The sequence below is a fragment of the Camarhynchus parvulus genome, chromosome 2 (assembly GCF_901933205.1).
Source record: "Camarhynchus parvulus chromosome 2, STF_HiC, whole genome shotgun sequence".
NCBI classification, from domain to species: Eukaryota; Metazoa; Chordata; class Aves; order Passeriformes; family Thraupidae; genus Camarhynchus; species Camarhynchus parvulus.
In genome coordinates, this window is record NC_044572.1 from 96,294,862 (window position 1) to 96,302,798 (window position 7,937).

Consider the following 7,937-nt stretch of genomic DNA (forward strand, 5'->3'; position numbering starts at 1 on the left):
GTCAATAATTAAAAGCAGTAATTTAGGACAAGACTTCTTTCATAGCATATTTTGCATTATTGTTGCTGGCGGGGGGGGGGGTGGGTGTTCTTAAAGCTTGCTCAAAATGAAATGCTGTAATTCTCTCTGAAAAAGGATGCACCAAAAAAAAAGGATGTGGTCCACTTCACTGTGGTCCTATGTACAGTTTTTCCTTTTTTCTTTTTACCATTTTCTCTCCATATCAAAATATCCATTTTAAAGTAAAATCCTATTCAGCGTTTCAATTGTTTTTTTAAACACATGCATACAATATATCTTGTTTAATATTATACAGATTATATACATAGTGTACATACTACATATACATACTATAAACATATGCATTCATAAAAAGACAGCTTGGAAGGTAGTCACAGATTACAATAAATTTAAAGACTAAACAAATATTACTCTTTCTTTTTTTTTTTTTGGCTGCCAATTTTAATAAACTTTAAACAGTTTGGATACTATTTCTTCAGATGAGAACCAAAATTATATACTCTGATCTAGGTCTACTGGGTAATGCAAGTGATTAGATATCATTGCAATATCTTTCAAAGTCTTTTACAGCAACAAGCTGATCTTTCTTCACATCTTTGAAGTTGTATTCAAATCCTTAGGGTTAAACATGGGTAACATAAATATTTGTACATAGAGATGTTGTCATGTACTACCCATAAGGCCAAAAGAAGCTCTGAAGTACTGCTTTAAATATAATTTACAGTAACTTCATTTCCCCAAGAATGTTTTGTTTGGTTACACACTTTCATAACATTTCACCCATATCTTTTGTACATTCAAGTCTCTAGTATTGATTCTCAGCCACTACACTTGAAAAAACATATTTTATAATCAGATTATGCAGGGAAGGAAGGGACTGTGTGTGACACCAACAACTTTCCCAGATAGTCTCAAAAAAAAACTAAGTAGAAGCTAAACCAATCATAACCCAACTAGATTTGGTAGCTGTGGCATTTGAGACAGTTTGCTTGGCTAGCTCCCTTTTGAGATTTAATTATCATGTTTTACTAGGATATGATTAATGAAAAAAAGAGACAAAATAAACTTCCTAGGTAGTTAGGATAAGTATGAACTCTCAAAGTTTTAGATCAGGTTTACAAAACCTAGTGTAAACTGCTGAGTTAAACAAGCAGCCAAGTCCCCTAAATTCTAATCCAATCTCAGTGATTCTATGTGAAGATCAGTAATCTCCATGGAATACATTGTCTGAATGAGTATTAGGAAAAACAGATTATGAATCAGCATATTAACAATAACTTCAATTGAGAACAGATTCAGGGTGTATTTAAAATAAGGCAATGGTTAATCCATACAAAATAATTCATATCAGTTAAACATCTGGTCTAATACGTATCTTCTGAATAGCATAGAGAGATTTCTTTAGAACAATAGTAACCTTTTGTTCAAACTTGAAACAAGTAATTGCTTCAGAAGAATAGGGTTCACATTAGTTAATACTAGTTCACTATACTGAAACACTATCTTTTTTTAATGTTTATAGCTGAAGATACGAGTGAGCTCTTCCTGTGATTTACAGAAACACCTATAGGCATCTTGTTCTGCAGGCACAATGAAATTTGCTGTAATCACATTAAAATGGTATCTCTTGTTTTGGGGGTTTTTTTGTTTGGTTTGTTTTTCAGTGGTTCCACAGCTAAGACTAAAATAACTGAGTGCATGAGTCTTCTTCCTTCTGTTTACACAGAAAGCATAGTAAGTTAGTTTCAGGGAGTGTTTAGTGTGACAAACACTAACCTACACTGAACCTACACTGAAATGAGTTGCAGTGCCAACAAGGTCATTCCCTTTACTGGGAACAAGTAGGATAAGCAGCTAACTTCTTACACCACTCAGCTTAGTTACAAAAGAGCCAGTAGTCAGTCACAATAGAAAGGACTATTCACAATAGAGAATCTCAAAAGACTCAGCTCAATCCGAGTTGTCAGTGTCACTGGATATGAGCTCAGCCAGTGCACACATGCACTGTCTTGCATGGATTTCCTCTGAATTTTTCAGAAAGAGGGAAGACTACAGAAATGTAGGGAAATAATACCCAAGGTATACATCATCTACAAGCTTAGATCTGCCTTTGAGTATGTAAGTCATAACTGGTCTTAGAAGTCTTTACAAGCATTAAAGCCAGCTGTAAGCTTAAAAGTCAAAGAAGACAAGGAAACTAAAAACATCTCTGCTTCAAGTTGGTGATTTTCATTCAGGGTATTAGTTAAACAATTTAGGCTGTGTGAAATATAAATAATTGCAAATAGGCTACAAATAGGCTTATAGCACGCAATTAAAACAAAAGACCATTGTACCATGTTGAATTCTCAAGGGTTAAATTCCTTTCCCAGCTATTGATAGTATTAGCATTCTACTGTTTCATGTTTCATTTACTTATGTTCAAAAGCCAAATCCACCTCCTTGTGAGAATCACTGTAGCTTCATATTGAGTATAGTTGAGGAGGCCCAACTACTCCCAAACACAACTGAGGATTTCTGTGGGATTTTTAGCACATTTTTAGATTAGGCTACAGGTCAGGTCAGCTGGGTTTCTTTCAGCCTCAAAAGTAAAAAAAAGGAAACTGAAGACAGACTAACCATAATGAAAAGCACTTTACTGAACAATAATTAGGTCAGATGCAATGCTAAAACATGTTCATCCAAACAGTAGAGATCATTTAAATGTATAGAGAAGCTTCATTATTTAGACAAAATCATCACAAATTTATTTTTTAGAGTCTGTACTTCAATTCTATTTTCTTCTATGTTACTCATTTGGAAAGTGACCTTGAACTGGATAGCTTCACTTTCATTTACAGGCTTTTTTATCCCACTGAGTTGAGGGGGTCATGTTTTGTTTTGGGGGTTTTTCTGGCGTGGCTTTTTTTGTCTTTTCTTTCTTTTATTTTATTTTCAATAAAATGTGTAGATGTAATGGCATTTCCCTGAAAAAGTTAAGTTTCTAATCTCTGCTTATACTCTTGAGAAATTCTTCGGAGTTTAAAACCCTTAACAGTATCTTAAAACCATATGCTTTATGATATGAGAATCAAGAATTGTCTTGTTCAAGTTGAAGTCATTTATGATGCTTTCCTATTCAAAACATGACCTACTTTTAAAGGAAATTTCATAACACTGGGAGTAGGGAAAATTAATCACAAATATCTGATGATTTGTTTCAGACCAAGACATAAAATATTCCAGATCTTATTAGGACACAAAACAATTTTTCTTCAAAACACTACTCAGTCTAGAAACAAGTGATTTTCCCACCCACATAAGCAGACAAGTAAGAACACTCATGAATATTTTGTTTTCTCTGGGTCAGAGCACATGCCTTTGGCTGGTTCAACTACTCTGATATAATTGTATCAGAATTGACAATTCTCTTGTGCAGAGAGGTTTTTGGTTTCATCAGAACAGTTTTAGAAGCCATATCTTGTATAATTAATGCTTTTAAGAACGTTCCTTACAAAAAGATTGCTACTTGGACATTTATATGTAATTTTTCTTATTTTTCCCTAACCAGTTTAGTATTTTAACACCATCTCATGTCCTTCAATAGCTCAAGGACTTTGATTTTGTGTGATTTAATGCTGTAAGATATTATCCCATGATGATCCCAGTTCCATTAAATCATCCTTGAGGGAAATGAACAAAAGAGTAATCCACATTGTGACTTTTACCTGGATTCCACAGTTACTAGAGTGATCAAATAAAATAAATCACTAAGTGTCATCTGTTGTATCCTAGATGTCACTTAAACACATAGAGAAGCATGTATAGTCTCTTAGTGCCCACTTGCTCTAGGCCGATATGTAGTCCCACTAAAAGAGAATAAATTATTTGAATAATTGGTGACTACTCAGCATGGTAGAAGGGAAGTAGGCACACTTTTGCAAAAATGGACACCTACAAAACTTACGGAGAAACATCCAAGTCAACTGAAAATACATATAAAAAATATTCAAAACAATAGGAGCTTTCATGAAAATTCTTCCCTGGTATTCCTCCAGTAATGTGATTGACATTAAATAAGAATGGGCTTGGTAAAAACCCAGTCTTATTTAACGCAGTATAAATCAGACCTAGATGACTTAATTAGCATGAGCAGAGAATCAAGCTGTTCAGGAAGGATCATTTTTATAATTAACCAGTAAATTAAAGATCATTGTATGGACTAGAAAGAGAATAGGAGTGAACAGATTAGCTGAGTCATTGGAACAGGCTTCCCCAAGAAGTTGTGGTTGTCCCATCTCCAGAAGTGTTCAAGGCCAGGTTAGAGGGAGCTTTAAGCAACCTGCTATACTGGGGGGTGAGACTGGGACTAGATGATCTTTAAGGTCCTTTCCAACCCAAACCTTTCTAGGAATCTATGATTACATGAATATCAAATTCGTACACTTCAAATTATTCCAATATCTACCTGTCTGTCCAATATCTATCTATCTGTGTTGAAGTACACAACAGTAATTTAAGCCTGTTCATTAACAGCTCCTTTCATGCATTCATTTTCAAGTGATTTATTTTACAGGTTTACCTGAGGTTACCATTAGTGTTTTATACTTAAGGTGACAGAGCAGCCTCAATTCAAAGCTGGCTACATGCAAATACACAAAAAAACACCCTCAGACATATAATTTCACATCTTTCAATTTCAATGTTTTGTAATGTCTCTGGAAGTGATATGACTAGTTCTATTCATGATACCTAATATATTTTGGAAATTCATTTATCTTCATTATTTTATGCAAAGAACTGCATTCAGAAACACAAAAGTAACTTTTCTAACAACACAAGAATTCTAAACTAAAAACTAGGACTCTAGCTAGAGGATTATTTATAGCAGAGTCTGCTTCATAAAATGTTTGAAAGAATCAGTAAGAACTAATACAAACAAAATGCAGCTATCTGGTACTATTTGCTATATCTGCTTATTAAGCTTATGAACATTGCTTTTGGAATTTGACCCTTGGTTCTCATTGCTGAAGGATCATCCACAGTGTCTCACACCATCTCTGATGCTTGCCTTTAAAATAATGACAGACTGAATATATTTGTCCAGCATCAACAAATCATAGTATCAAAAAATATATTTCATTGCATTAGAATAATAGCATACAGCTACGAATGCATTTTTCTTATCCCATCTTCGGATATTTCCTGAAGGAAGTTAGGATTATACAACTCATTATTGAGTTGCATAACTTATGAAAACAGAAACACTGTGAAAACACTGCTTTCCAACAAAAAAAAAGCAGTACAAGCTTCTGCAAACTCATAATAATATTATCATGACCCTTATGTACATAATATCACCCCCATTAAAAGGTACCAAAGTTTCATTAGTTTATGCCATTGCATATGCATTTCACAAAGTAATTTTAAAAAGGTTTTCAGTAGTAAAACTGCATAATCTGTGAAACTTCTGCATTTATATTAGTTTCTAATCAAAATTCAAACTGTAACAAACTTGTAATCAAACTTCAAACTTCAACAAACTGTCACTTAGAAAATTTTAAAAACTTACCTGGTTATAGTAAGCAAGCATTCTGCTACACTTGAAAAACAAGTTATGTTCAATGGGATGTTCGAAGTAATGCTACATGATAGTAGCAAAAAACAGTTAGATATAACTTAGCCACATATTTCAAATACTGTTTTCTGATCTTCAGTACTTTTGCTGGGCAGTTCACACTGTTTTTCTCCTTACCATCAGCATAAGAGTAACTCATACTTTGCCCCTGAAGAGATTTATAGAAATTAAACATTAAACTCACAAGCTTGAGACCCCCTTACCTTCTGAGTTTGCTGGGCTCCTCTTGCTTCTCAGTGTAACAGACACATGTGTAAACAACAGAATTTCCTGCATCCTTTTCTCATCTGCACTGTACTGGGACTTGGCCAATTGGATTATTTACAGCATTAAGGCCACTCCACAGTAACTTGAAAAAGATTCTCATTGGTCAGGCATTATCAAAACTAAAACCACATTTTTCTTTTAAGTACAAGCCATTTATGCAAACAAAAACTTTTTGTCATATTGTTGTTCACTAAGCATTATTTGCTCAGTTTTTATTTCTCCTTCCCTTTCTAAAGGGAAGACTCTGACCCCAGTCCCCCAAATATTTTGTATAAGATTAAATTAGTTATTTGAATCACCATACTTAAGCACAGGTCCTAGTATTCAACCAAATTGGTTGGATTCTTATGCCACTACTTGCTCCTGCTATCCCTCCTGAGTTTTAAGTAACCTAGAATAAGACTAGTTTTTTACTCAGCTGGATGTTATAACCTTGAAAATACATGTACTTTCATAATTAGCTCTGCAATTAGCCAGGGACTCTTGGAAGTTATTGTGAAAAAACTGCAGTATTCTAGATTATCAGAGAGGTGAAAAGACCAAGGCAAGGAAAGTTAGGAAAAAGCACCCAAAACTTTGAAAAGCTCTTTTTGCACTAAAATTTACAGTTACATATTACAATTTAAGGTAACAATTCTTTCTTTCTGGAATACAAACTCCAGCATCTTTGTAACCAACATGACAAAGCATGACATCACTGTCTCAAGCCTGATATCACAGGTTACCTAATTGGCAGGTCCTCAAGGCATAAAACTGACACAGTTAGACACAGGTGGGGTAATTTGCCATGGCTATGAAAAGCCAAATATTTCCCATTTTAAAAAATCCCTCATAATGTACAGAATACTGACAATTCCTGTGTCACAATATCAGACTGAGAAGCCAGATTTCCTTTAGCTTTAAGGGACATATCTCTGCTTCCCTACTAATATCCCAAAACTTTCAGCAGCACTATAGCAGGTAGTCTTTCCATCATGATTAGTAGTTATAGCTGCATGACTCTTCTCTTGTCTGACATTAGGACTTCCAAATTTATTTTTTTTTTTTAGGGAAATGAACTAGCAAATGCTTCCAACTCTTCCATGACTCACAATATCTATTCCACTGTCAGGAGAAAAAAGTCATTTTCTTCCAAAAGACATAAGTAAAATAGGTGAAAAAAAGTCTCTCTCTACATTTCTGTTAAAAACCCAAACCAAACCAAATAAACAAAAGATGCAAACCAAAGGAAAAAATCCCCAACATTCAAGGCAAAAACTATGACTCCACACAAAATAACCCCAAACTGAAGCAAAAAATCCCAAACCAAACATAACATCACAACAAAACAAAACCACAAGTCTGCATCAAATTAGAAACAAGTACACATACAAAAAACACCCCAACCCAACAAAACCCAAATCCAAACAATAAAATAAGGCAACAGCTACTTTATGCATCTTGCATGGCTTCTTTAGTAACTAAATAGATCCCATCTCCCACTAGAATAGGCTCTGGCTACATTCCATTACCCCTACTGAGGGAAATAGCTTCACGTTTTAAAAAAATCAAGTTATGTACATAATAATTTAGGCTTCTAACTACTCACATTTCAACCCATTAATGAGATTTCCCATTCATTTTCCAGCATTTTTCACTTGCTACAATCTCTGAGCACATCCAAGAAGGCTGTTCCATGGCCCATATTTAAACAAATTCGTTGTTTCTAAAGAAATTGATGCACATTTATATTGCCTGAAAGGAAGAGATGTAATTTTGGTCACAACTGAAAATGTCTTCCCAGATGAAGATATGTAACAGAGAATTTATCATTCAGCAAGAAATAAATGCAAAGGAAAAAGTGTCGTTACAGCATATTAAGGAACTAGTAATCCTGGAAGTGTCATTTAAGTATCTTTTGGGAAGGAAAACTGTACTCTTCAAGAAAATAGGAACAAAAAAGAAATGTATATATAATAGACCAATAGTAAATAGTAAAGCTATTTAAAAAAACCCCAGCATCTATTCTGTTGCATTCTGTTGTAATCAGCAA

General features: G+C 34.2%; 1 protein-coding gene across 2 annotated transcripts in view; it reads right to left on the reverse strand.

The window, feature by feature from the left end:
• The window catches only part of CCDC102B (coiled-coil domain containing 102B), a 134,115-nt gene extending 128,173 nt beyond the window's left edge, over positions 1–5,942 (reverse strand). For both annotated transcript variants that reach the window (XM_030943222.1, XM_030943221.1), the window contains exon 1: positions 5,842–5,942. The gene's annotated coding sequence lies outside the window, so the exon portion shown is untranslated. The remainder of the gene's footprint in view (positions 1–5,841) is intronic.
• Between the last annotated feature and the right edge of the window lie 1,995 nt (positions 5,943–7,937).